The sequence below is a fragment of the Dama dama genome, chromosome 21, assembly GCF_033118175.1.
Source record: "Dama dama isolate Ldn47 chromosome 21, ASM3311817v1, whole genome shotgun sequence".
NCBI classification, from domain to species: Eukaryota; Metazoa; Chordata; class Mammalia; order Artiodactyla; family Cervidae; genus Dama; species Dama dama.
Genome location: NC_083701.1, coordinates 61,277,977 through 61,287,493, shown reverse-complemented (window position 1 = coordinate 61,287,493; position 9,517 = coordinate 61,277,977).

Below are 9,517 nucleotides of genomic sequence, written 5' to 3'. Positions count from 1 at the left end.
GGAAATAGAGAGGGATTGTCTTAATTCAGTGTGCAGACCAATTAAAAATCTCTCTGGAAAATTACAGAAGACAAATCAAGGCCTGCTCAAATGGAATCAGGAGCTTGATTTTACGTATAAAATGCACGCTGGTTTCTATGAATAATTCAAATTGTCTAGTCTACATATTAGCCTCTTTGCAAGTACATGTAGAGAGTATTTTTTTTTAAACTTTTTATTTTATATTGGAGTATAGCTGATTAACAATGTTGTGATGGTTTCAGGTGCACAAAGAGTGACTCAGCCACATATATATATATTTATATACACATATATACATATATCCATTCTCTTCCCAACTCCCCTCCCATCCAAGTTGCCACATAACAGTAGAGGTCTACAAGGTAGGTCCTTGTTTGTTATCCATTTTAAATGTACATGTCATCCCAAACTCCCTAGCCATCCCTTCCCCCAAGGGGAGTATTTTTTCTTTTTCTCTTTATATAGGCACTTTGAAATCATCATCACAGCAGGTTAAGCATTTGGGAGGCGGAGTATTTAAAGATCTGTTAACAGTGGTAAAGAATTTAGAAGCTCCGTAGCTCCGAAGTTCTGGCGATAGAAGGGAGGCTGAAAGTGCTGTGAGACCAATGAGGGTGATGGATGCGCTTGGCTCCTCATGTGAGCAGTGAGAAAGGATAACTGCATAGTCATTCTATCACACATAAATAAAAGATAACCTCTGAAAGAGAGGGAAATTGTGCCAATGAGCATAGCAAATTAGAATAAGCACAATTTTTTTTAAAAAGCAAACATCCTCAGGCATAGGCTGGAGTTCGGATTTAGACTGCACATTTAGTTCTGTGTCTTGTATAATGAATTTCATGTTAAAAGCCTGCAAAGCTTTTCTGTTAACAGAAGTAAGGAGATATTTTCCCTTATTCACTTAAATTAGAAATGTGCACATTTTCCATGATTCCATTTCTCTGCCCCCTGGTGGATTTTCCTTAACACTGCAGTAGTTTTGTCAAGTATGAACATGTCCACTGATGTTTATGTTTTATGATTTATCTCATTTGAATTTTTCCAAATGACTGACAAACACTGTTAATAAACACTTTTAGACCCCATCATATGTTAGTAATAAAAATCCATCCCAAGGATACCTAGGTCTCTTTTAAGACTCTTTTTAAAAGAATTATTATCATTAGATTATTATTATTATTTTTTTTTACTTTGGCCTGTTTCTAAGCAGAAATAGGGTGGTCCTAACTTTGGATAAGAGTTTTGGTTAAAGTGTCTGGCTTCTTTGGGATTTTTTAAGGGCAAAAGCTTTCAACCAGCCAGGAAAGCTGAAAGACTTTTACAGTCCATCACCCTCTATTCCCATGGAGATTCCACCATTCACGTATTACTTTACTTGCTTTGTCACATGTCATGCATACCCCTAACCCTCTGTCCATCCTTATGTTTTAAGTACTTGTTTATTTGTTTATTTTGCCTGAACTGGGTCTTAGTTTCGCTACACGGGATCTGTGATCTTTGTTTTGGCATTCAGGGTCTTTAGTTGCTGCATGTGAACCCTTAGTTGCCACACGTGGGCTCTAATTCCCTGACCAGGATTGAAGCCACGGCCCCTGCATCGGGAGAGTGGAGTCTTAGCCACTGGACCACCAGGGAAGTCCTAGCCTATCCTTACTTTTTTAAATGAATTTTAAATTAAGTTGTAGACATCAGTATACTTGCCCTGAAATGCACCTCATTAATGAATGCTGGCTTATCTTATAGACCCTATGACTCTTTTGACTGATTCTTTGGCCACTGGGAAGCTTAGGAGTTGTGGCCTATCAACTTTGCAATAATCTCTGGCATATTATATTTTTGTGTGTTACCCCTGGCTTTGTTTTACAATGCCATCCTTGTTTTCTCTAAATCTCCTCTTTTCTAAATAAACCTATTTTGATACTTCTGTATTTTGTAAACTTCCTCAAATAAATCCTGGACTAATATTAAAATAAAGTTAGGCTAGCTTGATATTCTGTTTAAAGCTGATTATTCAAAAAGAATGTAGTAATTTCTATGTACATATTTATAAGAAATTGGAATGTTTGTAACAAAAGTGAATTATAAGAGCAGATTAAATACCATTCTTTTGTAGTTAAGACAATTAGAGTTGCTAGGAACTTTCCTGGTGGCTCAGACAGTAACGAATCCGCCTGTAATGTGGGAGACCTGGGTTTGATCCCTGGGTTGGGAAGATCCCCTGGAGGAGGGCATGGCAACCCACTTCAGTATCCTTGCCTGGAGAATCCCCATGGACAGAGGAGCCTGGCAGGCTACAGTCCATGGGGTCGAAAAGAGTCAGACATGAGTGAGTGACTAAGCACACACAGCACACAGTTGCTCGGCATTTCAACAGTAGCAGCATTCTTCACAATAGCGAAAATGTGAAAACAGCCGAAGTGCTCAGGAACAGATACATGGATAAACTGTGGCATATACATATGGTGCAATATTATTCAGCCATAAAAATGAAATTCTAATACATGACACAACATGGATGAGTCTTGAAAACATACTGAGTAAAAGAAGTCAGGCACAAAAAAGCAAGTATTGTATGATGCCACTTACATGAAGTATCTAGAATAGACAAGTTCATAGAAACAGCAAGTAGACGTTTTCAGGGCTGGGAGAGGGGAATGGGTAATTATTGTGTAATATTTACAAGGTTTCTGTTTGGAGTGATGAGTTTTGGAAATAGATAGTGGTCGTGGTTACACAACATTGTGAATGTTCTTAATGCCACTGAATTAAATATTTAAAAGTGATTAAGTGAGTGAACCTCGTCTTATATCTATTTTACCACATATAACTTTTTTAGAGACTTCCCTGTGGTCCAGTGGTTAAGACTTCACTGTCTAATGCAGGGGGTGTGGGTTTGATCCCTGGTTGGGGAGCTACAAACCCACATGCCTCAGGGCCAAAAAACCAAAACATTAAAAAATAAACAACTGTTTAAAAAAAGCAGGTTAACAAAATTGAAAAAGGCACATGCATCCCATTGTTCATTGCAGCATTATTTACAATAGCTAGAACATGGAAGCAACCTAGATGTCCATTGACAGATGAATGGATAAAGAAGTTGTCGTACATATACACAATGGGATATTACTCAGCCATAAAAGGAATGCATTTGAGTTGGTTCTAATGAGGTAGATGAACCTAGAGCGGATTATACAGAGTGAAGTAAGTCAGGAAGAGAAAGATAAATATCGTATACTATTGTATATACTATCGTATATACAGAATCCAGAAAAATGGTACTGAAGAATTTATTTGCAGGGCAGCAATGGAGAAACAGACATAGAGAATAGATCTATGGACGTGGGAGAGTGGAGGAGAGGGTGAGATGTATGTTGAGAGTATGGAAACTTACATTACCGTATGTAAAATAGATAGCCAATGGCAATTTGCTATATGTCTCAGGAAACTCAAACAGGGGCTCTGTATCAACCTAGTGGGGTGGGATGGAGAAGGAGATGGGAGGGAGGTTCAAAAGGGAGGGGATATATGTGTACCTGTGGCTGATTTGTGATGACGTTTGACAGAAAACACCAAAATTCTGTAAAGCAGTTATCCTTCAATTAAAAAATAAATTTTTAAAAACCATTAATAAAAGCAGGTTAAACACCATTCTTTTTGTGATTAGGATAATTAGAGATGCTAATTTTTTAATGGGTTTTTAGTAGTTTCATGCAGTTTTTCTACAAGGCATCCTAGAACACATGCCACATAGTTGATCATTATAAAGAAGATCATGTTTTACTAAAGGAACAACTTTATAATTGAAAATTACATTTCAGTGCACATGACCAAGGAAGTAGTATTATGTAAGCTGCAGAGACAGCCAGAAATATTCCATAACAGCTATAACACTACAAGGATTGTCACGACTTGGGGCTATTGTGTGTGTTCACTCACAAAGAGGGCAGTAGGGAAAGACAGTCTAGTGGTGATCCTGGACAATGTCTAACATCAACATCTAATGTCTAATATCAATGTCTAATGTCTAATATGGCTCCAAAAAACGGTCTGCCCCAGGGCTCAGGGTAGTGGGCAAGTAATCTGGAAAGGGAGCCATGACAGGCAGACAGACAGGCTATATGACCTCTAGCCATGACAGATAAAGGCAGACAGGAAGTAGACACCTGGAAGGCTTACATATGAAGGACAAGGTCCCACCTACCGGGAGAGGCACAGAGCAGGACCCCAATTCCAGGACAGAGTTAAGGATTTACTCAGTTTCACAGATCAAGAACATGAAACTAGAGTGTCTGAGAAAGCTATCAGAAGCCTTGATAGTAATTATATTCTTCAATATAGAAACTTATTGATAAGCAATTTATTCTAAGAAAGTAACTCTTTAGCATAAAGATGTAACTAGTAATACAGACATTCTTATAACAACAGTGGCTAAAATAATAAAAAATTATGATTAACTTAAATGCTCAAAAACAAGGATATTCATCCAGCAAAATAGCTGTAAAAATGCTGTTTGGGGACCTCCCTGGTGGCACAGTGGATAAGAATCTGCCTGCCAACGCTGGGGACGCTGGTTCGATCCCTGGTGTGGGAAGATCCTACATGCCTTGGAGCAACTACCCATGTGCCACAATTGCTGAGCACTCACTCTAGAGCCTGGGAGCCGCAGCTACTGAAGTGAGCGCGGCAGAGCCAGTGCTCCTCAACGAGAGAAACCACCGCAGTGGGAAGACTGCACACTGCAATGAGCAGGAGCCCCCGACTCGCCACACCTAGGGAAAGCCTTCACATGGCAACCAGAACCAGCGCAGCCAAAAGTAAAGAAAGAAACAAATTTTTAAATGCTGTTGTGGAAGAATTTGCAAAGGCATGTGCGTAAAGATGTTTCCATTTTTATAAATACAATAACAATTCCTTGGTTAGATAGGTTAGTACTCCTCTGAACAAATCAAAGGAGATTATGCTGCCAACATTTTATATCTGAAGCTACCTATATTACTCAGAACTTTTGCTTGCAGAGTAAGCTCATGGGATAAGAAGGGTCTTTCTTTCCCTCATTTATTTAACGGTATTAAAATATTTTAATACCTCCTGCTCCCTCTCCCCCTCCCCTTGTTAGACCCTGTGCTGGGCTTAGTCACTCAGTCGTGTCTAACTCTGCGACCCCGTGGACTGTAGCCTGCCAGGCTCCTCTGTCCATGGGAATTCTCCAGGCAAGAACACTAGATTGTGCTGCCGTGCCCTCCTCCAGGGGATCTTCCCAACCCAGGGATTGAACCCAGGTCTCCTGCATTTCAGGCAGATTCTTTACCACCTGAGACACCAGGGAAGCCCCGTGAAACCCTATGTGAGGCCAGGTTTGTGCCAGCTGCTCTGTTCCAGACTGCAGAACTTTTTTATTCACTCATTCTGGGAATGTTTACTGAGCGTCTAATATGTGCTGGACTCTGGAGATAAAACAGAGAGACAGACAGAAACACTCCTGTGAACAGAGCTTGTAGCTTAGCTGGGAAAGTCAGACAATTAACAAGAACAGCAATTACAACAGATTGTAACAGTGCTACGATAAGGTGCTGTGGGGGTCCCCAAACAGGGCCTGGGGTTGGTCTAGAGGTGTCAGGGAAGGCCTCCCAGAGCAAATGCTATTTATTTAAGCCCAGCTGGGCTCAAAGGTTGAGTGGGAGGTAGCTAAGATAAGGAAGAGAGGATGGAGAAGATGGGATTCTGAATGGAAGTTCGAGCACGTGACTGCCTGGGTATTCAGTATGGGGCTCTGAGGGGCTGAATGTTCCTATGGCTGGAGCGTGGAGCTGTGGAGAGTGGAGAGACAAGGGAAGCCAGGGACTTCTCAGTTCTCTTCACCCCTTACACACACACACATCTTTTGCTGCACTGGGTTTTCGTTGGGGGTACTCTGGATTCTCTACTTACCTCCACTAGACTTAGTTACTCCTTAACATGTGAGATCTTAGTTCCCCGACCAGAGATTGAACCTGTGTCCCCTGTGTTGGAAGGCAGAACCTTAACCACTGAGCCACTAGAGAATTTTTAACAGAAAAAATTTCCAACATATGCTGAAGTAGAGAGAATGACATAATAAACCCTTAAACTCAGCATGCAGCTTCAGTAATTATCAGCTCATGATCAGTCATGTTCTCAACACATCTTCTGCTTTACCAACTTGCCCCTTCCTCCACCCCTGGGGTTATTTGAAACAAACTCAGATATTATTTCATTTGTAAATATTCTTTTTGTGTGTGTGTGTGTGTGTGTGTATTGCTTCTTCTCCAGCTCCCGGTACAGTATCTGCTCAGGGTAGGTGCTCAGTAACTAAATTGATTCATTGATTGAACCAATCTACAATTGAACGGACTGGCAGGTGACCAGTTTGGACTCCATTCTGCAGGCACTGGGAGGGCCTACAGGGTCTTGAGTCAGGGAATGACATAAAGCGGTCACTTTGCTGAAAGTGGAGGGGGAATCAGGGCTGGACGTTGCCACATGAGGGATTTTTAGGAAGCTGTTGTACAAAACCCAGCAACCAGATTACAGTTACGTGTGGAGAGAGGGAAAAAGCTGAAAGAAGGGAGGGAAAAACAAGGCAGAAAAAAAGACCCCAACCCCCAAACACCTAGACAGAGAGAGAGGAAGAGGAAGGAAAGTAGACTGTGAGACAGAACAAAGAAGCCAGTCAGGGAAAGATGAAGGCAAAGTATAAAAGGGGAGGATGCTGAGAAGAGCTGAGGCAGGGGACCCACAGGGCGGCGGGGGGAGGGGGGTGGCAAGGGGTTCTGTCGGGGGTCCTCACTGAGCCAGGCCAGGCCGGTGCCAGCGGCGGGGACACATTCCCTGCCAGCTCTCTTTGCCGCTGTGGGTGAAGTGCCAGAATCGCTCAAGGCGAGAAGTCTGGCTTCAGTAATTGATCCAAGGAGGGAGGAGCGGGGAGGTGGCGGAGGACGGACAGAAGGGCTGCACGGTGGTTCTCAGGGTCTCCTGGGTGTCCAAGGAGCAGCTGGGCAACGTGGGGGGAGGGAAATGCAGGCAGAAGAAGAGGGGGCAGGAAGCAGGCTGAGGGGAGAGCGTCTCCGGCCAAGTCCTTTCCCCAAGGGAGCTGGAATGGGAGCCGTGCACCAGGGCTCAGGGCAGATGACCAACGTCCTGGGCACGTCCAAGTGAAGAAGTGAAGTCACTCAGCCGTGTCTGACTCTTTGCGACCCCGTGGACTGTAGCCTACCAGGCTCCTCAGTCTGTAGAATTTTCCAGGCAAGAGTACTGGAGTGGGTTGTCATTTCCTTCTCCAGGGGATCTTCCCAACCCAGGGATTGAACCCAGGTCTCCCACACTGCAGGCAGAAGCTTTAACATCTGAGCCACCAGGGAAGCCCGGGCACGTCCAAGTGCTGCTTAATAGAATGTCAGCAGCTCAAGGATCCTGCAAACTCTGGCAGCAGCGGGGGAGGGGGCGGCCACTCTGTCCCCAGGGCTCACGATGGTGCAGGAGTCCACCCAGACCTTCTGGCTCAGGGTGTGGGAGAAGCAGATGTTGAGGTGAACCGCCTTTAAAACCTGAAGCTTGGCAGGCAGGGGAACCCAATATTTGAGATATGCCTATTTTCTTTCCTTTTCATTTCTTTTTTTTTTTTTTGCCATGCTGTGTGGCAAGTGGGATCTAATTCCCTGACCAGGGTTTGAACCTTTGCCCCCTCCATTGGGAGTGCAGAGTCTTAACCCACTGGAACACCGGGGAAGTCTGAGGTATTCCTGTTTCCTAAACTGGCAAGATTTAGTAAGGTTTCCTAACCTTCATGAGTATTAATTTGTTTTCAGTTCAGTTCAGTTGCTCAGTCATGTCCAACTCTTTGCGACCCCATGGAGTGCAGCATGCCAGGCTTCCCTGTCCATCACCAACTCCCGGAGCGTGCTCAAACTCGTGTCCATTGCTTCATTTGTTTTTAGTTCAGTTCAGTTCAGTCACTCAGTCATGTCTGACTCTTTGAGACCCCATGAACTGCAGCTCGCCGGGCCTCCCTGTCCATCACCAACTTCCGGAGTCCACCCAAACCCATGTCCATTGAGTCGGTGATGCCATCCGACCATCTCATCCTCTGTCATCCTCTTCTCCTCCTGCCCTCAATCTTTCCCAGCATCAGGGTCTTTTCCAATGAGTCAGCTCTTAGCATCAGGTGGCCAAAGTATTGGAGTTTCAGCTTCAACATCAGTCCTTCCAATGAACACCCAGGACTGATCTCCTTTAGGATGGACTGATTGGATCTCCTTGCAGTCCAAGGGACTCTCAAGAGTCTTCTCCAACACCACATCTCAAAAACATCAATTATTCGGTGCTCAGCTTTCCTCACAGTCCAGCTCTCACATCCATACATGACCACTGGAAAAACCATAGCCTTGACTAGACGGGCCTTTGTTGACAAAGTAATGTCTCTGCTTTTTAATATGCTGTCTAGGTTCGTCATAACTTTAGGGGTTGACAAACATGGGGGCTGCCTCGCCTCTCTGAGCCAGACAGTGCTGGGGAGAATTTCCCTCAATACAGCTGGTCTCTTAGCCCAGCCCTTCCTCTGCCATCTGAGGTGAGCGAGTCCTTGGAGAGTGGGTGGCAGTGGTTGGTCTGTGTTCATTTACTGGGAGGAACAATCTCCCACAGCTCAGGAGTGTGCATGGATAGAATTTGTTCTTGGTTTTCATTTTCTTTCCAGATCGGTGGGAAGCTGCCACCCGGAAGTCTATTTGCAGATGCTAACTTTCCCCGGGGGTGGGAGTGGGGGGTGCGGACCTTGAACTGGAGTTAGCAGGCCCGGAGCTATGCCCCCTAACCCAGCTTGTATCAGCAGCAAAGGTGGATTTGGTTTGCTGTCTGCCCTTCTCCAGTCCAGAACTTGGGTACTTGCTCTTTTTGGGCCTGGGAGGACCTGGAGAAGGCTACGTATAGGCAAGACTTAGCCACTGGCAGAAGAAGATATCTTGTCTCCCTTAATGACTTTGTTACTCTCTCAGGGATGGTGGTGAGATCCACTGACACTGTCTTCTTGGCTTATTTGTGATACACACACAAAGTATCTCATTTGTGACATACACACACAAGTTTCTCATTTGTGACATACACACACAAGTTTCTCCTGAGCTCTGTGGGGAGATAATGGGGTCAAAAGAGAAAATAACAGGAATAGAAAACCAAAGGGGCCCTAAGCAAGGGATTGGTGGATGTCGTCTGTATTCCCTCAGTGCAAACCACAAATATCTAGTAGACGAGAGAACAGCACACTTAGTTTTTCTTGCTCAAGAATGTTGGTCATAGTCTACTGTGCTTTTTGTTTCTATAAGAACGACGGTCTGTGACACTGTAGATGCTAGGAGCTTCAGGCTGCTGATTGATGTTTTTCCCGCTTCTCCCCTTGTCCCTCCAGATGGGGCTAGATCAGATCCAGTGTGAACCACTGCTCTGTGGTCTGAATGTCTGTGCTTCAAACTGGTGCCCCTAA